Raw genomic sequence first — 27,690 nt, forward strand, 5'->3', positions numbered from 1 at the left:
TCCTGACAAATTGCATTTGGAATTTACATCCCTGTGTTCAGTGTGCAGGTGTCACCTAGGATGACAGCCCTGTTTCAATTTATCATCCTTCCTTTGGTATTCCCTATTCCCTCACCCAATTTAATTTCTTCCCATGACACATTTAATGTAGCCCAGAGATTACTTCTTTGTTATATTTATTGTCTGTCTCCTTCAACTAAAATATAAGGTCCTTGAGGGCAGGGTTTTTTTGTTTGTTTTGTTCACTTTTGTATCCCTGATCTTAGAAATGTAATCCTTCATTAAATATTTCTTGAGTAAATGATTCAAGGAATGAATGAATAAGATGAAATGTAAGGAGACAAAAGGCAATGGAAGGATCATGGACTTGACATCCTATTGATATTATAGTTCTAGCTGTGCCTGTAGAATTGATTCATATATTTATTAAACTGATATTTATTGAGCCATGCACTGTTAAGTGTTGGGAACCCCAGGAAGCTTACATCTAGTGTGCCAGACAGACAATAAGCAAATGAGTTTAAGAATAATAATCAGAGACTTCTCTAAAATTTTCCATAGGTGTTAAGTACTTGTGGGGACAGAGTCCCAGTGAGCAGCTTCCAGGCTCTCGGCCTCACGTGGAAAGGTGCTGGCTTGGGTAGTAGATGGTCATCAGCTGTGACTAGCTGTCCATCAGCTGTTACTGGTTAGCCATTAGCCACTGATATAACTGCCGTGGCTACGTTGGTTGGTTTGTTGGCAGAGAAGCAGACGGCAGGCTGCAGATCGTATGGCTCCTGCTTCCCGTGTCTCCGACCCAGGCGCCAGCGAGAATATAGTGGTATGACTCCCCTACCTATGGCTCCGTGGGTGTTCCTTTTTGGCCTCACCATGTCCTGTGTTCTTATGCGGGGAGCGGGAGCAGAGACCCTGTGTGACAGTACTGCAAACTGTTTGGAAGATGGTGGGGTAACTGGGGATGTTTTCCTGAAATTGTGTTTGTGTGACGGTCATGTTATTTATAGTGTAGATTTTATGTCACTTGACTTGGCTTTGAAAGTGTTGATGGAGATTATAGGGAGTCATAAATTCTCTTCCCTTAGCCATCACATTTGATATCTTGATGATAAGTTATATAAAAAAATAATCCAGACAAGATGGTATGATCAGTATAAGGTGGGGCTTCTGGGGGATATAGTTGTACAAAAGCCTCCCTGAGATGGTAGTTTTTAATCTGAGTCAAAAAGGGTAGGAATGAGGGATCCAAGTTGCAAGATGAAGGAAGAGAGACTCAGACATGCAAAAGCTCAGAGATGAAGATGTGTAAAGGATTAGAAATGTGGCCAATGTGGAATGAGGGGAGAGGATTTTGGGGGGTAAAGTTTTAGGGATACAGGAGCAGATCATGGGTATTCTTGTAAGCTGTGGTGATAAGTTTTCTGTTTATTCCAAGGGTGAATGGGAAGAGATCAATTGATTTCAAGCAAGGGAGTAGCCTAATTTAATCCGTGTTAATGGCACCAATCTTTCTGGCTACTGTGAGGGGGAAAAATTGTTTGGTGAAGAGCAAGAGAGGAAATGGACAAGTCACAGAGGAGGCCGCTGTGAGGGTTAAGTGAGTGATGATGGAGGCGTAGACTAAGGAACAGGTAGTAGAAAGGAAAGAAGTGGGGATCGCGGATATATGTTGGGGGTTAAACTGAGAGGACTTGCTAATGGATTCATTGTAGGGGGCGAGGGGTGGGGGGCCGTTTCAAGAATGGCTCCTGAACTTTTGGCCTGATCAACTAGGATATTGGAACCAGCATTTGATATGCAAAAGACTGGATGCAAGGCACCCAAAGAAAAAAGTCACCTAGAAGAATGTCTGGCAACTATGTCAGTCATTCAAGGAATGGTAGCTAGTAATCCTTTTATGTTTGCTGTGGATTATAAAATAAATCACAGGGCTCTGGTATTCTTGACAAGGAGAGTACTAACAAGGTGGTGAAAGTGGAAGCCAGATGACAATGTTCCTGTCTCTAAGAAACCTTCTACTTCTCCCCATCTCAGAAAAGTAAATAATCCTACTAAGTATTTGGATCATGTCCCGGTTACGGCACATTCCACACTGAACTTAATTTATTTAGTCACTTTGCCATTTGTCTGCCTAGATTGTGAGCCTTTCAGGGGGAATGGAGATCATTTAACGTCCAATCATAAATCCACAGTACCTGGCACATAGTTGGGCCTCAAAAATGAGTGAATGAATAATTGTGCGGCTGACATAAATAAAATACTTTCAGAGGTTTCCTTTGAGACAATATTGGTGTTGATCCTCTGGTTGTTAAACATTTGGAAGTAAATGCACATAAGGTCTCAGGTGAGGCATTGCGAAACCTTTTTGAAAATCCAGAGGAGTATGGTGCTCAAGTGGCCTCAGGAATAACTTTTATAATCAACGGCTTTGTGTTTCAGAGTTCTGTGTAGTTACAAGATCCATCACCTCGAAGCTCAGCCTTATCTCTAGAAACCTTCTTGTCTACCTAACAAGTGTTCAGACCTGGCTTTCTTTGTTTTTGTCTGCAATGTTGCACTATGGCTAAAGGAGTTATACATGACTTCCTTGTGGCATCTCAAATACCTTCTAAAGGGAGGTGAGACAGAAGGTCGAAGCCTGTTCTCAGGACAGCGTACTTGATAAAGGCTTTCACCAATACTTTTTTACTGAGTACTTGATTATTTTAGCAGGTGAATTCTTGTCTGACCCCTAGAAGGAGTCTACCAAAAAAAACCCCACCACATGTCTTTGCATAATTTCAGTCAAATCATCATCGTAAAAACATGAATAAATGTAGCCCCACCTCAGCTTCTGTCTCATCCTGCATAAATTGTGCCTCAGTGCCATTGTTGGCAAAGCAGGGATGTGTGACACTCATGTATCTCCTAGGACATGACTTCTTGAAATTTCGTGTGCATGGAAATCACCTGGGAAGCTGGTTAAAATGCAGACGGCAGATTCCCACTTAGTAGTAGCTCTGGGGTGGGGCCCAAGGTTCTCCATTTCCAACAAGCTTCCAACTGATGCTGGTTCAGCTGGTCCACGGATCACACTTTGAGTAACAAGGCTCCAGACCTGTACTGGGTGAAAGACATCCAGATTGAAGCTAACAGCTTGTGCACACCTCTGATTTTTAATAGAGGCTGTCTCAGTTCCCGCTCCCCACACAAGAATGCAGGATATGGCTAGGCCAAAAAGGAACACCCACAGAGCCATAGATAGGGGAGTCATACTACTATAGTCTCGCTGGCAGCACTATAGTCTCACTGGAGGCTGGATCCACACTGTCCCCAACCCGCCATCCTAACTGCAATCCGCACTTGCCAGTCCAGCCACCATCTTCTTGCTAGCCCCCATTTTCTACTAGCGTAGCCACAGCGGTTATATTAGTGGCCAATGACTCTGGTTACAGCTGATGGCCGACAAGCCACAGAGGCTTAATGTTTTATTCTGTGAATGTGCCATCATTCTGTTAATAAATTCCACATTGTTGGAAATGCACCCTTTGGCTTTTGTAAATATCATTCTAATGAACTTATGTATATATAAATATTTGTCTATGCTGCTGGTTATTTTATTTATTTTTGGACATATTACAGGAAGTATAATTGGTTTTTCAAAGGTACACATTTTTGTATGCATTTTAGCATATATTCTCAAATTGGCAAGAATTTTCAAATGAACTCTTTGATGAAGTTATTCTGTATAATTTCATCTTTGCAGCTTTTCCTGCCTACAGACTCATGCGACATTCTGACACCATGACATTTTTAATATTGCCGTAAGTAACATTTTATTCCAGCTCTCTGATCATGCCCCATCTTTTTATGCTAGTTAAATATTTTAAATGTTGAGTTTGTGAAGAATCATAGCTGTTGCTGAGGAAGGAATTTATAAGTGCATTTTATGGTGCAGAATACAAATGCAGTATGTAGCACGCAGATAATATATGGAACCTCAAATCAGACAAAATGACTTTATATCTTAAGATATGCACCCAACTCAATCAGTTGATTAAATATTATCCAGAACAGCTGGCAGCTGACAGGAGTGACTACTTTTAGAATCACTCGGATTCTCTAGATTCAAATATATAGAGGAAAAAACATGAAGGAAAAAAATCCCTTAATTACAGCTTAACACATACAATAATAATTTGGAGGCCCATTGTGTTTTCAACTAAGTAAAAAGGATTTATCTGAAGAGTACAGAGTCTTCCACTCCAACAGTCTTTGGGTTTGTCCTGGTTCCTTTCCTTCCTGACCTCTACTATCCGATCTCTTCTCCGAATTGCCCAAGAGTAGAAGATGTGAGAGTGTGTGGTCTTTTAAAAGTTATAATGCTAGAGCAAAGCCATATAGTGGGAACAATATTCTTTGGAGTCAGTACACCTGCATTGCAATACCTATGTATCATAGGTTTTAGGAGGTTGACACTATGATCGAATGAGAGAATGTAAATTAAAATATTTTACAAGCTGGAGTGTCACTTAGAGTAGTGAATGCCATTATGATCGTGAGGTGCAATGGGGGGCAGATACACTGTGGAATGCAAGTACATCACTTATCTCCTCTCAAATGCCCACATCGATCTTCCTACTTATTTTCCACTTCAAAGCTCAGCATAAATCGCATTTCCTCCAAGTTTTTCATAGACCTCCCAGGCTTTGGTGATTGCCCCTTCTCAGAATCTATACAACATAATGTTCTGCCACCTACTTGTTATATACACTTTTAGAGTGTCTTCCTGCTATGGGTTAAATGGTATCTTCCTAAACTATGTATGTGGAAGTCTTAACGCCTAGTGCTTCAGAATGTGACTATATTCGGAGATGGGGACTTTAAAGGGATGATTAAGTTAAAAATGAGGTCATTATGGTGAAATCTAATCCAATCTGACTGGTGTCCTTATAAGAAGAGGAAATTTGGACCCACACAGAACTATCAGGGTGCAGACGCACAGAGGAAAGATACTATTGAGGACAAAGTGAGAAGGCAGCCGAGGAGAAAGGCCTCCGAAGAAACCAAACCTTGATCTTAGACTGCTAGCCTCCAAAACTATTCAGTCACCCAGTCTGTGGTACTTTGTTATGGCAACCCTAGCAAACTAATGTACTTTCCTTTAGAATTAGAGTGTAATTTCCTCAAAGGAAACACCAGACTCTTGTACTTTGTTACATTTCTAGTGCTGAGCTAATATTATATCTTAAATAAATAGTTTCATTATGATTTCATCTTGTAACTGGATGGAGAATGAAGATGTCAGTTCTCATAAGTATGTTTATCAGTATAGCAGATAAATATGTCCCACACCTGTAGCTTTCTTGATCCAGATATTTTGGGCAAAGTTCTATCTCTCAATCATCGAGGAATTAAATGATAATAATAGCTTTAGACAATTATGTATGGATTGTTCAGTTTGATCCTATGGATAACTTTCTGAAATGGGCTAAGCAGTTTTACAGAATCTTAGGGATCTGTGGCTCAGATTGAGTGACCCATTCAAGTCAGATAGTGAAGACAATAGCTTAGAACCTGATCCAGGTCTTCCTATTCCAAATTTAGTCTTGCTTCCCCTCCCTCTCATCCACCTGTGTGGGGCAAATACATTTACAAAAAAAAAAAAAAAAAAAAAAAAAAAAAAAAGCCAGCATCAGGAGTTAGGAAATGTAGATGTTAGAAATTAGAAATAATTCTTCTCTATCCACTTAGACTTATTCATTCATTCATTAATTGTGTTACTTGCCTAGTATGTAAACTGTACCAGGCAAATAACACTTAACTTTGCGACTTAGCTTTCTTGTCTGTTAAATGGAAAATATTGTCTGATTTGCATACGTCTCAGGGAGTTCTTGGAGATAAATATCAGACATAAACATGTTCAGTTCAGAAGAAAGGGTAACTCATTTTCACAGTCAGGTCTTTGGTGATGGCGTGAGCACCAGTGGTCCCAGCACAGCCAGAGCACACTATGGAGCCTTTAGCATTGACGCAGCTACTCCAGGGGCAGTGTACATGGGCATGTGGGGATCTATGTCCTGTTGTGCACATCAACCAAGGGAGAGGAAGATAATTGTGTTGGACCCTAGACCTCTGGATGAAAGAAAAAAAAAAATCTATAGTTCTGAGATGGTAACTATAGAGGAGATAGGGCCAAAAAGAGAGCATTCATTTTTCTTTAGGTTCTTCATATGTCCCTTGATTTTGGGGACCCGACACTGGTTTTATGCTCAAAGGTCTCAGGAGCTAATACCAATTATAAATGGTAAATTCATGTCTAGCACATTCTTCTGAGTGTATAGGACAAGGCCTACTTGGTTTGGGAAGAAAAGAGGAGAACTTCTATTTATGTATCTCATTTAAAATTGTTTTTTTCTTATTTTAAAATGCATATATGATTTTATAGGAATATATACTAAGTGAACAAATATTTAAATATTAGGGATGCATATTTAAAATGTGGTTATTGTTGGGAGTTTGTACACCTCAAAATATAGAGTCCAATGACAAAATGGAGAAAACACTTGTCTGTAAATGTGGGTTCTGGATCTACTATTTTCTAGATTCACCATTTTTCATCTGTATAATCTTCTAAGTCATTTAACCTTTCTGACTTTTAGTCTTCTTTTTAATAAAATTTATGTAATATTTGCCATACCTATCTCATAGGATTGGCCTTAAATAAAAGAATTTTATTATCTATCCAACAGAAGGAAGCACCTCATGTTTGGACCATTTAAATCATACATTTTATTTAAAATAATTGATGGGAAGTACTTTGTAAATTCTACATCATCATATCATAGTACTCCCTGAGTCCTATTTCAAGTGCTTAGCTCACACACACACACACACACACACACACACACACACACACACAAATATCTCCTTAGAAGGCTCATTCACTCTACACCTACATTATATAAGAGTATGTTGGCTTATCTGATGTAAGAGTTAATGGCATAAGAATTATAGAAATATCGAAGTAATTAAACTTCTCACAAGAAAACAAAACCAAATCTTATTTAAAAATAAAGTCTCTACTTGTATTATACTCCATATTAATAAACATAAGGAAAAGGCATATAGCTATTACTTTTTAAAAATCAAAGATATTAAACCAGTCTAATACAGCCAAAGATTCTCCTTAATTATGTAAATTTGAATTATTACATTAAAAATGTGCCTGAGTTAGCAGTTTCTGGATTTTTTTTTTTTAATCTGGAACTTTTAAACTATTACAAGTTCAGGCTTCTTATTTTCCCTGAATTTTGGGAATATTGGTTTTCTATAAACACTTATTTATCTCTTTAAACTATGAAACTGGAGCTTTTTTTAATTTAAGGGATGTTATAGTCTAATTCATTAATACTCTCCTGGGGTAGGAAAACATTTTATAGACTGAAAGATAAGAGGTTTTGTCAAATACAGATACAAATACAAATACAGACATATAGAGCTCCTCTAGTTTCTGTTCTAAGGCTAAAAATAAACAGAGAAATACATAAACTTATCAGTTCAGGTCATAAAGACCTTTTTTCTTTCCCAGTGGGCACACAATTTCTTAATTGATTTGAGCTCAGGATTGACAAAGAGACAAACAAAAAGAGTACCAAATCAGTTACTCTGCTTTCATTGAGCAGAAAACAAATCTCCATCATTCATTCAGCAGAGATCTCAAATGATTACATCATTAAATCAAAGACTCCATCATTGTTGCCAACAGTTGTAGGCCATGTACAAACCAGAAACAAAAACAAATACTGCAAATCAGAAAACAGTAAAAAATAAATCTAGAGAAACAGAGAGTCAGCAAGGATAAAGTTAGTTCTATTGATTCTTAGGACTCACTCTGAAAGCCAGGAGGAGATGAGCCTGAGTTTGAGAAGCCCCTGAGGTGTAATTCTCAAGTCACTCGGTTTCATTGTCTCTGTCAGATTAGTCCACTTAGGTATCTTAGTGGAACAACCTTCAAAACTGCTAAAGCATAAATTTCAAAAGTTAAAAACATGACCCTCATCCAAATATCAAATGAATACTTGTTGAAAATTTTATTCAGCTCATTAGAGAATCAGTAAGATGTTAAAACCAATTCAAAGTAAAATTTATATAGGCAATTGAACAAAGAATTGTTACGATAAGGTTTCTGGATTAGATACAAAACTAATGCCTTGGCAGGCAAAAAAAAAAAAAAAAAAAAAAAAAAAAGTAAGCTCTGGATTCATCTTTTGAATAGAAAACATTAGTTGCATCTTTACCAGACTAAATTTTGTAAGCTAACGTATATCACTAAGTCTGGAATCTCAGTTTAATATAATAAAATAAAGTTATATTTTTAAGGGACTGAGATGGGTATCCACTATAACAGCAATTTGATGAACAGGCTTTATCTCGTAGTTGTGTAAGCCAAGGAATACATGGATAAACAGAGGTTATATTATGTGATAGCCTCCCAATTCTGATAAAACTGTCCCAAACAAAATAACTAAATTGCCAGGGTGGGTTCAAGAACTTTAGTAGTCTCCCTTCATCTGCAGTTTTGCTTTCCCCAGTTTCGGTTACCTGTGGTCAACCATGGCCCAAAAATATTAAATAAAAAATTCCATAAATAAACAATTCCTGTTTTAAATAACATGCTGTTCTGAGTAGCTTGATGAACTCTCACAAGTCCTGCTCCATCCCATCCAATACGTGAATCATCCCTTTGTCCAGTGCATCTACACTGTATACACTACCCTCTAATTAGCCATCTCGGTTATCAGTTCCATTATCAGAGAGAAATACCACAGCCACATAGCTTTTATTACAGAATATTGTAATGATTGTTCTCTTCTAATAATAATTATTGTCAATCTGTTACTGTACTTAATTTATAAATTAAACTTTATCATAGATATGTACCTATAGGAAAAAACGTAGTATGTGTAGGGTTGGATACTATCTGCGGTTTCAGGCATCCCCTGGGGGTCTTGGAACATATCCCATGGATGAGGCGGAGCTACTGCGTAGCCATGTTTCCTCACCAGGAAAGCACTAACCTGCATCATCTTTCTTGGCTTCATTTCAGGGAACAGATCATGGACTACTGAGAACTATGCAGCAGAGGGCAAAAAAGTGTTTGTTGCAGGTGGGGGTGAAGAGGGCAGAGACACTGGCAAGTGCCTGAAACCACATCGAGCTGGGACCCATCTTTGTCCTTGCATTACAGTGTGGTATTGTTAGTATACCAGTGTTTTTTCTTTGCTACAATAATCACTCTTCTCTTCCTTAATTGACAAGTGGTTGGGAACATGCCATCAGCTTACAGCAAACCCACAGGAGAAAAATCAAATCTACATGACCGCAGGGGAAGATACAGGTCATGTTCTAAAACGTGAAGCTGACAGATGCTGCTTGGGTCCATGCCTATCCACTAGATGGTTCTAGTGGAGGGATTGTTATTCTGTCCTAATCACATATGTCGTTAGGTCACAACTCTCAGTTCAAATAACAACAGCAATTTTCTCCTAGTTTTAAGTGTGGTTGTATACATATTTTGTAAATTCCGTATCATCACTCATTCTTCAATCACTTTTCCTCAAACATGTAATTTTGTGAACTGTCTTTGCATCTCACTTGTTCCTTTGTGATGGAAAATTGTGGGTTTCCTTTAGTTTTTGTTTTCAACTTTACATCTTTCATAAATTGCCATCTCAAAACTCAGTTTATTGCTTGTTATTGTCATTATGAATACTTGAATCAGCATTGTCTTACCGGAGGACATGTGAGAGAAGGATGACAATAACCAAGTAAAGTTGGTACTTGGCTCCCAAGATTTTTTCAGGGAAAAAAAGAGTTTTAGGTAGATGTCTAATTTATGAGAGTCAGGAGTTCAAAAGGTTAGAAAAAAAAATACTAGAAAGATATGGTATGTTCTGATCTCCCTTTCTTGGATAAATTGGGGCCTAGTGTGATAGGCTATGCTGCCCAAACCCTGAGTTTAGGTCAGATATCAGTTGGGGTTGCCACTAGCATATGGTGTAAATACTGTGGTGTTTGGAGTTGGGGAACTGGAAGTAGACGTGGTGCGTAGGGAGAGTCAGAAGGCAAGTTTAGCAAGAGCTTGTGGAAAGACTTATATAAACATCTTTTTTTTTTTAAATTAAAGTTTATTGGAGTGACAATGGTTAGTAAAATTACATAGGTTTCAGGTGTACAATTCTGTGATACATCATCTATATATCACATTGTCTGTTCACCACCCAGAGTCAGTTCTCCTTCCATCACCATATGTTTGACTGCGTTTACCCTCATCTACCAGCCCCCTCCTCCCCTTACCATCTGGTAACCACTAAACTGTTGTCTGTGTCTATGAGTTTCTGTTTTTTTGTTTGTCTTGTTCCTTTGTTGCTTTCAGTTTTATATTTCACATATTGGTGAAATCATGGTTCTTAACTTTCTCTGTCTGATTTATTTCACTTAGCATAATAATCTCAAGATCCATCCTTGTTGTCACAAATGGCTGTATTTCATCTTGTCTTGTGGCAGAGTAGTATTCTATTGTGTATATATACCACATCTTCTTTATCCAATCGTCTATCAACGGACACTTTGGTTGTTTCCATGTCTTGGCCACTGTAAATAAAGCTGCAATGAACATTGGAGCACATATATCTTTAAGGATAAATGTTTTCAAATTTTCGAGTAGATACCCAAGAAAAGGATTGCTGGGTCATATGGTAATTCTATTTGTAATTTTTTGAGGAACCTCCACACTGCCTTCCATAGGGGCTGCACCAGTCTGCATTCCCACCAACAGTGTATGAGGGTTCCTTTTTCTCCACAGCCTCTCCAACACTTGTTACTATTTGTCTTGTTGATGATAGCCATTCTGATTGGTGTGGTTTTTATTGTGGTTTTTATTTGCATTTCTCTGATGATTAGTGATGTTGAGCATTTTTTCATATGTCTATTGGCCATTTGTATGTCCTCTTTGGAGAAATGTCTCTTCAGGTCCTCTGCCCATTTTTTAATTGGATTGTTTGTTTTCTGTTGTTGTTGAGTCGTATGAGTTTCTTATATATTTTGGATATTAGGCCCTTATCAGAGACATTGTTTGCAAATATCTTCTCCCATTTAGTTGGTTGCCTCTTTATTTTGTTGAATAAACATCTTAAACATAGTTTTAGCATCCTCCCTTTCACTGAAAAAAGCCATCTATGATAAATAGTTTGGAGCATTAAGCCTTAAGTTGACGCAGAACAAATGTGATTTCAGGAGCTATAGAATATCCCTTCATTTTGCTAAGACATACCTATTGGATGCTGGTGCCAGAAACGCCACTGTTAAGGGCGTTGGTCCATATCTTATAGAAATCCACTGGTAGTAGGACTAGCCTAGCTGAGGAACACAGATGAGCTGCAGAAGAATGTCCAAATGGTAGACAAAAATGGAAAGGTCCTGAGTCACATAGCAGGATCCACATTATGTTGACACAGGAGGGAAACACTATAAGAGCGGGTCAAGGAGACAAGCAGGAGGACACAATGGGCCAGTATTTGCCCTAAATGTATTGACCAACAGCTGGCTGCCTCTATGAGCTTCTTGCATTACATCCTTTGACAAATAAACTGCACTTTAGGAGCCAGGAAGACGATAGACAGTCCCAAATTGTGTAATACACTCTGTTAAAAGAAAACCTCCCAAAAGGGGTCGCTATTAAGCTATGATTTGGTGTGACTGCATTTCTCAGATCCTTTCTGAGAACAGGTTGGAAGAGGATAGGTGAGGGACAAGACCCTGAGGAATTCACACAAGCTTCACCGGGAATTCCTGAGGTAGGGAAGGGTGTGTGAATGGAAGGTGAAGGGGTTAAAGTGGTCCTCTATCTATTTCACAGTTTTTCTTAAAGCAAGTCCTTGTTCTTAAGGCAAGGCTGGAGATCTTGCCTGGTGCAATGGTGTGGCTATGAAAATACCTGTATTCAAATTCCCTTGCATTCATCATTAAATTCAGTATCTTCTCTGGTGGAGATAATGAAGTAAATCCTGTCTACTTCATAGGATACATGAAATGTGCCAATGAGATTATCAAATTCAGTAAATAGTTCAGTTATTAGCATAGAAAAAATAAAAGGATTATTATCATTCCTACTAAAAAGTCAGTTGTTCATTTGTTCAACTAGTACGAATTGAGTAGCTCCTGTGTGTGAACAACAAATATCAGTCGGTGCAAAAATAATTGTGGTTTTTGCAATTATTTTTAACTTTTTAAACCACGATTACTTTTGCACCAAACTAATAAGAGAATTCCTGCCCCAAAGAAGCTAATTATATGAAAGCATTATTATGTAAACATAATCCATGTTTCTTCTCATCTGCATATATACCAACCCAAGTCATAATAAGCTCTTTTAAATTCAGAATTTTAAATCCATGACAAAATTTCAGCAACCATTAATGAATTATGCTGTATATTTTAATTTCGGTTACAGCCAAGACAAATCTTATCAGGATTATATCAAAGAAACACACACGTAATAGTTAAGATGCCATAAATAACTGATCAAACACTAGATGCTGCCACCGTTATTAACTTGGGCCCTTGGTCAACATCAGGGAAAGTGCAAAGGCAATGGCAAAAATGGAAATCTAGCACCTTGATTCAAGGGCTGCTTCTAAGAACAACTGGGGTCTTAAACAAAGGACAATCTTGAACTATGTATTTGAACAAGTGACACCCCCAAGAGCAAGAATTTTGAAAATCACTTTTAGTCAAGATTGCAATGTGATATATGGAAATTGCCCCTAGTTCTATCTTGTCTTTTTAGTGTGGAACCCAGGGAGGTGTGGACAGTGAGCTGTCCCCTTCGCTGCCTGTCAGCTCAAAGTGTATTTATTTATTCCAGCCTTTTTGCTATTCTAAGCCATGAGAGGCAGCAGAAAGAGAGGCTGGTTTTTAGTTCCTAGAAGAGCAAACAGTTGTGACTAGGATAAAACTCTTTCTGTTCACCTGAAGCAGTGCTCATTTCAACCTCATTTTCCACTTAAAGCTTTAATAAGAGTGTTGTTAGCCTTCCTTCCTTACCCTGTGGTCTGCAGAAACTACGGCAGCAAAGGGGTTGAGGAGTTGTCTCCTCAGCCCCTTCAAATACTGACCCATTCACTTGGTGAGCTATAAAGTATAAACACTCCTATGCCAACTTTCTCTGAGAATTACAACCATTCCTTTGGTTAAGAGATTAGGTTGCAAATTCACCATCAAGGAAGCACTTCCTATGTATGAATATATTCTACAATCAGCAGGAGGCAACAGTGTAATAAAGTCAGAGCATTGACTTCCACAGCGGATGCGTTTCAGGTTTGGAATCTCTTTTACCCTCTCTTCCCCGATGCACCTACTTACTAACTTTGCAATCTTTATAAAGGTACTTGACTTTTCTAAAATTTTAGTTCCTTCATCTGTGAAGTGGGAATACTAACACTATATAGTTTATATATTCTAAAGTAGGAGAACTGCCTTGTGAATATAATATGGTCACACCCCACCACAAGCCATCCTTCACACTTCAACCAGGGGTATTTTTCAAGCAAATGGTCCCACACTCTTCTCACAACTAAATACAAACTCATTAATGAGACTGACAAGGTCTGCATGGTTTGAGAAATACCTACTCCTGTTTTACCAGTCACTCCTCTCCCCAACACACTGCAATCCAGGTATTTTCAACTAGATCCTCAAACATGCTTTATCTTGAGGAGTTTTCAGGTCTAACTTCATGCCAGTTCCAATTCCTTCTTTAGTCAACTACATTGGTACTCATCCTTCTGATTTTCCTAGTTTTTCATAGAATTCTTCCTTGACAGTTCTACATCTGGGTTAGGTACTCCTCCCAAAGATCTTCTTTCCATCTTGTATCGCTTCCTGTACTGATGTAACTGTCTGTCTGCACCAAATACCCATATTACAGATTCCATAAAGTTGGACTTGGTAGCCATTAGTGACTATTGTCTGGTGAGAACCTGTTTCCTGGTTCATAGATGCCTGTCTTTTAGCTGTGCCCTCACATGAGTGGTGAGGAAGCTCTCTGCAGTATATTTCAAAAGGACACTAACCCCATTCATGAGGGCTCCATTGTCATGACCTAATCACCTCCCAAAGGCCCCACCTCTATCCCCATCATATTCAGGATTAGGTTTCACCATATTAATTTTGAGGAGACATGTACATTCAGTCTATAGCAGTTTTCAAGCAGGGTCTCATGACTACTGGCCTTAGAATCCCTTTTTGGCTTTATTGAAAATGCAGACTTCCAGGCCCCACCAAGCTATGGAATTGGAATTTCTGGGAGTCAAGCTCATAAATTTGCATTGCTAACAAGATACCAGCTAATTTATATGCATACCAAGGCTTGACAGTGACTGATAGAGTCAGTATTCAAATGGATGTTCGATGATTAATTCAAACTAAACCAGATTTCTGTGTTTTCAAAATGCATCCCAAACTCTGGCTCCGCCATTGGCAAAAGCAGAATGGAACGTTGTGCCAGCTCCGTAAGATTATTGTAATCAATTACGTAATATTTCCTTGGTAGATGTACAGTTTCCTCCAGACACCACTGCTGTGTGCCATGCAAGCATGCACTGCGTGTGTTAGACTGTAACATCTGCACATCTAATACAGCAGTTAATTATTGAAGGGATCTGCCTTTTCATTCATACGGTGGATTGGAACTCCAAGGCCACATGCAGTTGTTCTTGTACACATAGAATACCTGCATTGTGGGAGACATGCCTGGGCTCTATGGAGCAGGTCCAAGGGAGATATCAGGTCTCCACATGACAAACCAGAGCTTCCTTATGAAACTGACACCGTCTCTGCAGTCCTCTTCCTTACCAAGGCTATTTATTTCCCTCTTTATTATATCAGGTCATTTTTTAAGGGGGATATATTCTGCAGTGAATCTTTAATAGAACATGCTTTGTACTGCTTCCATATAAATGTTGTGTAAAGAATAGCTCATTAGATGGTTAGTAATGACCTCTCTTAGGGGAAGAACAGGGAAAAACACACAAAGCACCCATATGGGAGAAAGTTACTGCTTATGAAGTCTGTCTGGATGGAATGGAAATGAGGAGAGAAAAAACTAAGATAAGCCTACTTTCTAGAAAAAACGTTTTCAAAGACATTGCCAACTTTGCAGCATGCCCAGCTTAATTACTAGATTTGCATTCCGGAGTACATTGACTACTGTGGTATGTTTGAAAATCATATACAGTAAAATCTCAAGCAGAATATATAATTTTGCACTGTATTTCAGAGAGGAGGAGTCAGTAGCATACCATACAACACAAGTTTATATCAGGAATTAAATTGTAAGAAACACTAAATAAAGTGTGCATTAGGGTCAGTGCTCATTCGTACCTTCTACAGGTGTTTACTCAGAGGATTCATGCTTGTGAACAATCAGTAAACATTTAGTGAGTGCCCACTGTGCACTTGTCACCATGCTAAGCACCAATCCTATCCAATAAATAAAACACTGTCACTTCCCCAAGGAGTTCAGTCTGGTTGGGGAAATAGCCAGCAAGCAATGGAGATGTGATGTGGGAGGCACAGAAATGCAGAGCATGTGCAAAAGAGAGCGGACAGAGCCAAGAGAAGGAGAGATGCACTCCAGGGCTCTGTAAGATCATCTTGAATCTCTTCTTGTTTGGGTCAGAAAAAGAGCTCCTACATTTTGAGGAGATGTTTCTAACAATTTTGTGCACTGCTTTATTGTTTAAAAAGCCCATTTGTAACCCTGAGTCAGGGAAAACCTTCTGTCCCAAATGGAGAGCTTTCATCTTAGCTGTGCCGCCTCGGCACAAGATATTTGAGTAATGGGAAAAATCCCTCTAGGGAGTATTTACCTGAAATACATTTCTTTCCCGTTTTAAAACCAGAGATGTTTATGAAAGTATTCTCCCCATGGTAGGCAAAGAGAGTCCCCATAAATATTTCACAAGGCAATAACCCTTTTTGGCAGCCCTTAGATTTATAAATTTCTGCAATAGCCAATAGGAACTTCATTTTGTTGTAGCCAAGGAAAAACTCACAAGCCTAGACGACTGACCTTTGAACAACTGCAGTTTAAGAGACGGAGAGCCACACAGAAGTAAATCAGACTTGCTATTAAAACTCACCAGCCAGCGTTGGAAGATGAGGAAAGAGGCAGCACAAAAGCGGAAGTGAAAAGAAACGGTGATCTAGATTGAGACTTGAATAGCTATATCAGCCTCACAACTCATGGCTATACCCTATGACAATTAGGTTGGTAGAACCACACTTCACTGAAATAATTTTCAATAAAATGCACATTTCCCTAGAAGATAAGCTCATTTCTCAAGAGTTCTTGTTTATATAAATACACACTGTAGGGATCAGGCAGGAACATTTATAGATCTAAATAAAACCCTGGATGCAAGATTTAACTAAGACTTGCTGCAAGTGTGCTCTACCAGGTAGCTTCCAGTTTATGTTAATGATTAGTAAATGGCTTAATTCTTGATGTGGAGTGAGTCCTTTGTTGTTTCCAGTGGAGAACCAAATGAAGAAACCCCTCAGATGTTGCTAAGGCAAACTACCTAAACTCAGGTGTCAGCAAACACCTTTTTGTTTAGAACCTTTTTTCAAAGCGTACTAAATAGACCACTCTGGCAACAATGCTGAGGTGGTGAGTGAAACAAGAATCATGATTCTTATTTTACAGGTTAAGAAACCAGATTTCTGAGAGGTTAAGTCACTAGTCCAGTACTTTAAAAATCTACGAAACTGTATTCCTTTTAGACAGGAGGAAGCAGGCTTGGGGAGATTAACTGACTTGCTCACGGACATTTTTAAACTTAGTAAATAGAGGAGACAGTACCCTACTTCAGATCCACCAATGCTGACCAGTACTCTTGACTCTTCTAGCTCAAGAGTGATGATGTAGGTTAGGGTTTTGCTGTTTAACTTTTGCTAAATTCCATAGTTTCTCCCATTCAACATTTTAAGAAGTTTTGATTTCAAAGTATAAGTCATACACACTAGTACCTTACTCTACCAGGCTCAATTTGCCCAATTTCAGCCTCCAGTGAATATTCATGATCACATTATGAAAAGTCAGTCATCTCTGGAAGGTAAGAGCTGATGAAGTAATTGCTGACACATTAAATCCTTAACTCCAGCAGCCCTGGGAGCAAAGCAAAGCAGATTATCCCATAGACAGGCTGCAGATGTCAGGTTAGCTGCATTTTACAGAAATGTAAAGTCAGCAAGAGACTGTTTTGGCACTTAATTTATTATTTTTTTTTTTTACAAAGTAATTATGATAATATTAATCTTTTAGCATTAGGACTCTCTTTGACAACTTTACTTACCCTCTAGAAAAGGTCTCAGAAAACTCCCTTTTGTACATTTCTAGGACATATATATGGAGTGCAGTTGTGGAAGCGAAAACACTTGCAATTAAGAAAAAAATTTGGGGGTGGCCAGTTAACTCAGTTGGTTAGAACGTGGTGCTGGTTGCATCAAGGTTGCCGGTTCGATCCCTGCACAGGCCACTGTGGGCTGCGCCCTCCTTAAAAAGAAAAAAAAAAAATAAGTTTTAATAATCTAAGAACAATATTCTCTTTTCTCACTTCTCCTCTCTTCCCATAATGGCATTATGTCCACCATCAAAACAATGATGTACCTCTTTCCATGGTAGGATAGTTAAGACCGTCTGATAAATAAAGAAATTTGATTCTGAAGCAAAAGAACAAAGAATTCTGAGGAGGGAAGGCATTCAGTTATTGGAAATAAATTATGGCTTCTTTTTCTATGTAAGTTTGTTTACAATTCTGCTGTGATTGCAGCCCACAGTTGCGTATTAATGATTGGACCATGGCACCTGGTGACTGCTGAGAACATAGCAGGCAATGAAAGGGAGATTTTCTGAACACATTTTAAGGTTACAAGGCTTTATATTAAAACAATGAAGTAGATCAGGCAGGCAAGCCGGAAACATTCACATTCTCTGCATTCATCTCCGTTCTCCCTGTGGGGATTTAACAGTGAGCTAAAGGCACAATAGCTTGAATGTCCTGACATTGGTGTATAGACTTTCCTTTAATGAATTCCTTCTATTCTATTCCTATTCTATCCCATTCATTCCATTAAGCTCATTTAATTTTTTAAACTATTTTTTTTCTTATTCTCTGTTTCCTTCTGGTCTGAGTTAAAGAAGTCGTAATTTAAAAAAAAACGCCAGTCAGGTTACCAGAAATCTGAGGTTGTTCGAAATTAACCATAGGTACTATTTCTGTTTTCCATGGATATTATAAACAATATATTATTCCAGAAAAGTTAAATTTGAAAATGATCCCTATAGCTACACTGTTGGAATAGGGGGTTTTGAGGTGATAAATAATAAACTGCTACAAAAGTTTGAGGTGACATATTTCTCCCTCCCAGATAGTCGTCAGATTTCGTAAACTTAATAAACTATCCCAAGTGACTATGATCTGACTTTTACATTCTAAATATCCCAGAAGCTACAACTGTTCAAGAAAGAGACCTGGACCATAACAGAGATTAGACTAGTTTCCATGAAAGCCACTGTTTACTGTGTGTCTGTTATGTTCCAGTGAACCAGCTGAGCACTTTATTTAATTACCCCTAATCTTCAAAACAATCTTGTAAAATACATGTGATATTTTTCACTTTCCAAATGATAAAACTGAAACTCACAGTGATTAAATTGTGTACCCAAAGTTTATAACTACTAGTAAATGTTGAAGCCAAAATTTGATCCGACATCTATTTGATTGATTACAAAAGTAAGTGCATAGTGCTTTCATGTGATTAGGGTACTGTATCTATTTTAATAGAAATTTTTACTTCGTATGATTAGTCCAAGGAGAAAATCTGAAGACCAATTTATACAATCTATCTATCTATCTTAAAGCAGAATGACAGGCCAATTAAAAGCTTTTTCTAGAAAATTACTTTTCTGGATGATTAATCAGGTCTAAAATGGCTAGGAAGGGAGAATGACATCACAGTCATCTAACAGTGACTCATTCCTTGATACCTTAAGGACCATCATCCCTTGAGATGCCTGGTGATTATGGTACAATGAGCTCAGTCACAGGCTTGTGCCACCTGAGCCACCCTGCCAGGTTACTTTTGAAAACAAAGAGAGTTTCATTTATGCCTGGGAGCCAGAATCCTCACACAGAATAAATTAGTCTCACAGTCTTATTCGTCAGCCTGATGGTTTTAATTGTTAAATCGGAAGTTTAATTTGCCATGCTCAGATAACAATCCAATTCCAGCAAAGCATATGTATCGAGTGATCAATGGGGGACAAGCACAGAAAGTTAATTGTAACTAATCCTTGAATCCTGATGTAAATCAGAACAATAGGAAAATTTCAACTTTGCTTATCTTCTCTCATTATTTGGTACCTTAGAGATCTATGGAAACTAACAAATTAATTATTACTTCATTGTTATTTCTTATAGTCCAGATACACATAAACACACACATGTATTTTTGTTCACTATTTTAATTTTCTGCTGACTAAAGGCCACTTAGGTTTAAATCGCTCCATTAAATCTCTACGAGTATGACGTATTATCCCCATGTTACAGATGAGGAAATTAATACTCACTTATGGTAAGTATTTAGCTCTCAATAGGTCACAGAACTAGTCAGTGTCAGAGCTAGAACTCAAGTCCAAGTGTGCCTATCTTCAAAGCCCATATTGTTTTACAACCCCTACAATGACTCTCTTGCAAATTGGAAATAATGAAGAGTGAGCAATCTGTTGAGGGACTATCAATGTAAAATGATATGAAGGAATCATATGACATTAGCAACACATAAGAAAAATTTTCATATTCGTCCTAGCTAAGAGAGAACTCAGAGAAACATAAGGGTTGTCTTTCAGTTTATGAAAGATAATCACATGGAAGAGTATGCTTGGTCTCTACAATTTCAATAGGGAAGACTCAGAAATCAGTATATTGTGTTTGTTATGAGTATAAGCTTTGAAGTATGTTGGAACTGAAATTAGTCCCAGCTTTGTTACTCACTAGTCAGTGCAAATAAAGACAACTTTTCTCCTTTTATGATTTATAAAATGTGTATTGTAAAAGTATTACTATTTGGTGGAACTACTCATAGCATATTTTAGTACTGTATAACAAAGACCTACCAAACATCTGGGGCCATCAAAAAATAGAGTAGAGTTGCTCATGGGTATTGACTTCCTCATCTCCAGTGCAGTTCAAGTTAAGTAAGACAACGGATGCAAAAACTAGGAAGGGTTTTAAACACTGAATGGAAGAGACTGTTGATTAGATTAGACCAGCAGTTCCCAGAAATTTTGATTTCACCAAGTACTAAGTTTAAAAATTTGATTCTCATGTATTATTTTACCCAGTAAGTGTATATAGAAACAACACAACAACAAAGATTAATTTCATCTATACTTATCCTTTAAAATAAAACAGACATTCCTTTAATGGACTAAATATATCTTTAGTAATAATTTAGTACAATGTCCTTACTCTTCTAATTTTGCCTTGGTCCAACAACTTTGTCATGCATGGATATCGATCTGTGGACCATCATTTAGAGAACATTCGAGTTACTAGCTTTGAAAAATTGTTTCAACACTGAGATTTTGAAATTCTAAACTATGTTGTAAACTAATCTATCCCCCTTCCTTCTGATGGCGGCACTGGTCCAAATTGTTAAAGGCAAAGAGACGTCCCTGTAGATGTCCCAGGGATGCTTGCTATAGCTGTTCCTGTTATATTATAACCATCTGGAGACGGTCAATAAAGTCAGGTCATATCTAGTTCAACAGGTCACTTTAAGTCATTTCGATAAGGGTGAGACTATGTTAAGCTCTGACCCTGAAGCAATTTGTCAGAGCCCCCTCTTTATTTTAACGTAAAGTCTCACTTGGAGATGATAGAGTAATAAACAGAACAAAGGGTGCTGAGAAGGCTGAGGATACATCTAAGTACTTAATGGGAATTAACCAATTCACAAAGACACGGAGTAGCAGAGGCCGTTCTCTTTCCTTCCTACGCCCCCAAAGCATAGCATTTCCATTTCTGAAATCAGCAAATTTCATTTATATAGAGAGCCAATTCATGCTTTGAAATCTTACCCATGTGAATGAATAAAGAAATTCCAAATTTCTTATGTCACAAATATAAATAACATCTTGGAAGTGACTTCTAATTCAATTTGCTCATTTTTCAAATCAAGAAAATGAAGCCCAGAACTGTTAAGTGGCTTGGTCAAGGTCACACGGTAAGTAGTCGCCCAGTTCACCCCAGGAATTTAGACTCTAATCCTCAGTCCAGTTGTCTTCCTGTCACTCAGGAAGTGACACCACGCTGCCACTCAGATCTCCGAAGCTCCTCTGTAACGTTTTCAGAAAGACGTTGTTTCTGATAAGTCTGCATTTTCAGGCAGTAATTGACATGCTTCAGGGCATACAGGTAAAAAAGCTGGATAACTTGGTTTGAATTCCGGCGGTAACACTTGCTAATTGTGTAATTGTGGGCAAGTGGCAATCTGTCAAAGCTTCATTTTGTCATCTATGATGTGAAGATGCCTACCTAATAATGTTGCTGTGGTAAGTGGATGAGGTAGTGTGTGTAAAATTCTTAGCCCAGAGCGAGGCACATTGTCAGTACTCCACAAATTTTCATTTTTATTATCAACATTTACAGTTCCATCAGAAAATACAGAATTTCAAACTTTAATGTTTCTCAAACTTCAAATGTCTCACTTTATTAAAGGAAACCATAGACAGTGTAGTGAACACCAAAAAGAGTCCAGGGCAGAGGATTGGAACCAGCTTATCACTATTGATAAAGTTCATATGACAAAACTTATTTTAAATATAAAATATATACTATATATTATATATTATATTTATATTGTATATTTATGTATTATTATTATATATATTATATATTTTGTATAAAATAAGTTTTGTCATAGGAACTTTATCAAGTATATATAATATATATAATATATATTATATATAAAAAATAAGTTTTGTCATGGGAGCATATAAATATATTTATATATCTCACCACACTGAAAATGTATAAAAAGCCATAGTCTTATTCAACTTTCTTTTGCTAAATGTCACCATTCTCTATCAAAGCCCAAACTGGAACTTATCTAAATTAATGTCCATTCCTTCAGCTCCTTGTATACAAATTCAGTCTCCATGTTCAATTTTAATTCACAAACATTTTTTCTATCTGTCTCCTTGTCTCCGTTTTCTGGGCAACTGCCTTGATTCAGACTCGCCTTTGCTCTCACTGGACTACCCCAAAAAACTAATCACCAAATCTTTATTTTAGTACTGTCCTCCTGTGGTCCACCTTCCCTCTGCTGCCCAAATAGTCTAATGTTACAGTCTAACTTTGTCATTTCCCTGCTCCAGATTCACCAGTCACTTCCCATGCCTGCAACGTAACAGAGAACCTTGTGCAAGGCATGACAATGCAAAGGCTCTTCTTGAGCCATTTTCAGTATGTGTGTCCAATCTCATCTCTCAGAAGTCATACTTCAGTACCTAGCCCAGGGCTCAGCATGGGGTAGGCATTTAAGAAATGATGGTAAAATGAATAGATGAATAAGTAAATGAATGAAAAAATCAAAACCTAACACATTTTCATTCCTCTGGTCTGCTTTTGAGCAAGTGACCTGTTAGAAATCAATGCAACACACAATCAATAGTTTCAGGCTTCCTTCTTCAGCACAGTTGTATTTCTTCCTTCCCGTGTACTACTATACAATTTCTGGACTCTTCATGTTTTTTATAGAACTCTAGTTCTATGGAATGGCTATATCATTTATTCAATTTATTGTGGCTATTCCCATATAATTAAATAATCTCCTATAGCCTACATTAAATGGCTACAATTCTGTAGATATGTTACAGGAAAAGGGGCCTTTCTCGGTGAGAAGTCCGTGTTTGGCTCTCACACCAGGTGTTGAACGTGGAAGACTCTGGGCAGAGTCTAGGCTAGCTTCCCACACTTGGGATTGAACCCGGGCTTCGGGGAGGAAAACTGGGAACGTTAGCCGCTATGTTACCCGAGGATTGGCCCTCCTCTACACGGTATCCAGGTTCTGGGTACATTGAGCAAAGAATTGAATGAGACACAGAAGTAAAGTGGTGAAAAAGTGTATTAGAAGAGAAAGTACACTCCAAAGAATTAGGTGCGGGCCGAGCACTAAGAAAAAGAGTTCAAGGCTCAGGGCTCAAGATGGCATTATTATTAAGAGAGAAATTACACTCCAAAGGGTTTGGAGTGGGCCCCACGCAAAACCAAGTCTCAAAAGAGGGGCTCAAAGCTCAATGCTCGAGAAGCCCAAGATGGCATTATTAGGAGAGAAAATACCCTCCAAGGGGTTTGGAGCGGCCCCAAGCAAAAACAAGGCTCAGGAGGCTCAGAGCTCAATGCTCAAGAGCCAGGGGCTCACAGAAGCCTAAGTTATATCGTTTTTTTTTCTCTGGGATGGTGTGGGGACAGAGCCAGGAGTGCAGTTTCCAAGCTCTCGGCCTCACGTGGAAAGGTAGTAAATGGCCATCAACTGTGATTGGATGACCATCAGCTGTGGCTAGTTGGCCGTCAGCTATAACCAGTGAGCCATTGGCCACTAATATAACTGCTGTGGCTACGCTAGCAGAAAATGGGGGCTAGCAAAAAGATGGTGGCTGAGCTAGCAAGAGGCAGAGTATGGATTGTGGATTGCAGAGAGGCAGATTGCAGTTAGCAAGTGGGGTTGATTGGCAGAGAAATGGACAGCGGGTTGTGGATCGTGTGGCTCCCGCTTCCTGTGTCTCCAACCCAGCTGCCAGCAAGACTATAATGGTATGACTCCCCTATCTATGGCTCCGTGGGTGTTCCTTTTTGGCCTCACCATGTCCTGCTTTCTTATGTGGGGAGTGGGACCAGAGACCCCGCATGACACCCTGCATGACAAAAGAGTTCTCTTCTTCCTTGGTCAGGGTGCACTGGGAGCCTCGCCGGGACATAATTCCTATCCTGATAGCCCCTAGATGGGGACAGACAGACGTTAGTTGATAAATTAAAAGCTCTGGCTCCAGGAGTAGGACTTGAAGCCCAATTATCTTAATCTCACCCAGGGGTTAGGTATGGACTGGCCTGCTGAGTGTTAAAACCCATTTGGTCTCTGGGATGGTGTTTGTTTATCTGAGTTAGGTCTGGAGTGGTCTGGGAGAATGCTGGACTACAATGACTACAGTTAACAAGCTTTTAAGTGGTTATCTAAAGCGGGGGTGAGAAACATTTTGTGATTTAGGCTAGGAGCAATCTTTAGTTTAGGACTAAGAATCTGATTAAGTGAGTGATTAAGAGTGATTCAGACCAGGGGCTAAGAAGCTAAGAAACTAGGGAAAAGGAGACTTAAAACTTCTATACTGAGGGGCTCTCCCGTAGCAGATATTTTATAGTTTACAAAGCCAATTTCCTAGTATCAGAACTTCAGGTCATTTCCATTTATTCATTTTATCTTTTTATATGCTTATGTGATATGCATATTTTTAAGGGAAGAAATTCCTAAAACGAACGGAATTTGTTGCGTTTTAAGGTTTTCATTAAATATTGTCAAATGTCCTTCAGAATGGTTTTACCATATTATACAACTACAAGCAGGTTAAGAGAGAGTGCAAGTAAAATTATTTTAATGATAGAAGATTAAGTACCACAAAAATTACTAGGAAGGTATATTTTTTTCATGTTGTAATAAATCTAGCCATGATATTGGTTCATCTGATACATAGTAATTATGTGGTTGAGTTTCAATGTTTTTTTCAATTTTTTTTCTCTCTTCCTCCCTTTATCTTTTTCTATCCTCTTCTTCTCATAATGGCTATGTTTGCTCTTCTCCTAGGATTAATAAATCCACAATTGTGTGATTCTCCTGCTGAACTAGATTTGCACTATCAGTGACTATTCTTTGCTACTTTGAGTCTATTCTCATCAAGTGGGTTTCAGAGCCTTGTCATCTTTGGGTTATATACAAAAAGGAAACTGCAGGGCTAATCAATGTCTCCTTTCAAATAAAGCTTTTTAAATTTGTAATCATTTTATGTTCAGTCCTCTCAAATAAATTTTTGTTTATGAGCAGAATCATAAAAATAAAGCAATTAAAAGAAAGCATTTTCCCCTCCCAAAACTATGCCTCACTTTTAAAACTTTGCAAAATAGATATTTAAAAAATAATAGATACAAATGACATCTCATTCACTCTTTTCTTGTGAGACCAATGCTTTGAGACCGTGGGCTTAAAGGATAGAATAGTATTTAATTAATCATATAAAATATCAATTCTGTAATGTTAATCTTCTATTGGTCTTTTTTTAAAAAAAATTAAAATTGACACAGTCCTTGCAGTTACATTGGGGAGTTATTACATGAAAGCAGGAAATCCGCAATGACTTTGTGGGTGCCAAACCTCTTGGACGGTTGCTCAATCCCACTACCTCTTCTTTATGATCCCAAGGGACTCAATTTGTTTATGTTCTCATTCTCCTTCTTTCAGTGGCCACCATCACTCTGCTCTTTGGAGATCTAATCCTCCCAAATCTAACTGTAAGAAGATGTAGGTTCCTCAAGTCCGGTTCCTTTAACAAGTTTCCTGGTTCAGGGAAATATCCAGGGTGGTAATAAAAATTTAAAAAAAGAGAAATTGTATAGCTTTATGAATACCTACCATGGTCTTATAATTACAATGGGCAGCGGGGGGATTCCATTTCCTTCTTTAAGTGGCAACCTGATACACCAGTAGTAGCCTTTGTCTCTTTGTCAATACTGTCTTAACATGTACCCTGGCTTGTCTCTTTCACCCATAGAGGATGGATGGCTTTGGTGATTCCTGAGAACTCATTAAGATTCAGTTTTAAATGACCATATATAATCTCATGTTTCCCTAAAGCACACAATCCTTCATAGTCCCCTGTATTTATTCACACCTGGGATCTTCACTAAAAAGCATCTCTAATTTGGTGCATTCTATCTGTCTGGTCACCCATAAGTGTCACCCATATACCTCTTTGGGTATATGCTGGGGTGACTTTAAAATGAATTACAGAGTGTAATGAAGAGCGGGGAAAAGAAGAGAGGGGACACAGGCTAGAATGGGGCTAATTAATTAATTAAATATCTAATTAATTTATTTATCAATATGGAATAGCAAAAGACAAAGGCAATCAATAAAATATATTAATGTCAGAAAGTAAAGGTGGTTAAGACTAAACTATATATATTGATACCAATGCCATGTCAAAGGAGTACACATACATATAAGTTTAAGAGATCCCAACATATGTTTACTATTGATCAAAAATCACTTGGCTAAATACACAAATTACATCAGTAAGGAATACCCAAAGGAGCAGTAAGCTCTGTAGGATAGTAACTATTACAGTAAATGTCAAAAGCTCACCAAACCAGGGGAGAACAGCACTGGAAAAGTCATAAATCAAAACCTTGCCAGGTCTGTAGCTGAGAACCTCAGGCGTCTCCCACACGCTGCTTGTTAGTTCCCAAGACTGTTGCTGTTGGCGTTATTGTTGTTGTTGTTGTTGTTGTTGTTGTTAGAACTCAAGGCGTCTTCTGATGTGGTAAGCTGCAAGCTGCATATGAGTTTTCTAGATGTTAACAAGTTCTCAAGAAGGCAAACCTTGGGGAACAACACTGGAGAGGCCGGGAACCAGCCAGCCCTCACCAGGTTCGCGACTGGAAGTCAGGACATTCCCTGGTGTTGTAAGCTGCATGTTGCTGGAAGTTTTCAAAACGTCAGACTGATGAAAAATTACCAATGACAAATGACCAAATGACAAAATAATAATAATTACACTGTCAACTTAGGTCTGTCTTATATATTTTCTCAGATGTATCTTAGAGCCAAGTTTTTTTGTTCCTGCCTCCTGCTCCGGGAATGGCCAGTTCTGGGAGGGTCTGGCAGTTACTGATATGAATGTTGCCCATCCGGCCAAAGGGCCAATTATTCCGGATAAGCAATATCTACTGTTCTTGCTTGGGACCATCAGCCCAAGGTCTTCCAAAGCCTGGCAACGTGCCTTTCATGTCGTCCTGATATAACTTAGCTACTTCTTCACTTCATCTGCTGATGTGGGCGAAACAGACAGAACAAAGAGGGAATTCTCTCAACCCCTGATCAAGAATTTCTTTAACCCTAAGTTAATTATCACCTCACAGCACAGGCAGAACAGTAGCTGTATCTCACATCTCCCCTACTCGAGAGAATGAGACCAAATAGAACAGCAACCTCATTTCATGTCTCCCCTGCTCGGTAGAGTGAGACCAAAGGAAGACTTTACTCACCCCCTGACCACAGCACAGAAATCACCTCACATACAGGAACATATAAAAGCTAATAGACAAAAGCTCACATCAACCAATGAAGGCAAATTTTCCTCAACATCTACCCTACCAGAGGAAAAAAAAAATTTCCATTAAAAGAAAACTGATATCAATAGGACCAGCAGGATCATCACATAAGATCTTGAAGGGGGAAAATTGTGCAGTACTTAACAATGAAGGACAGGTCCTTTTAATACCAGGTTCTTTGTGGCAGGGAGTGAATGATGAT

The sequence above is a fragment of the Rhinolophus ferrumequinum genome, chromosome 11 (genome assembly GCF_004115265.2).
Source record: "Rhinolophus ferrumequinum isolate MPI-CBG mRhiFer1 chromosome 11, mRhiFer1_v1.p, whole genome shotgun sequence".
Lineage (NCBI taxonomy): Eukaryota > Metazoa > Chordata > Mammalia > Chiroptera > Rhinolophidae > Rhinolophus > Rhinolophus ferrumequinum.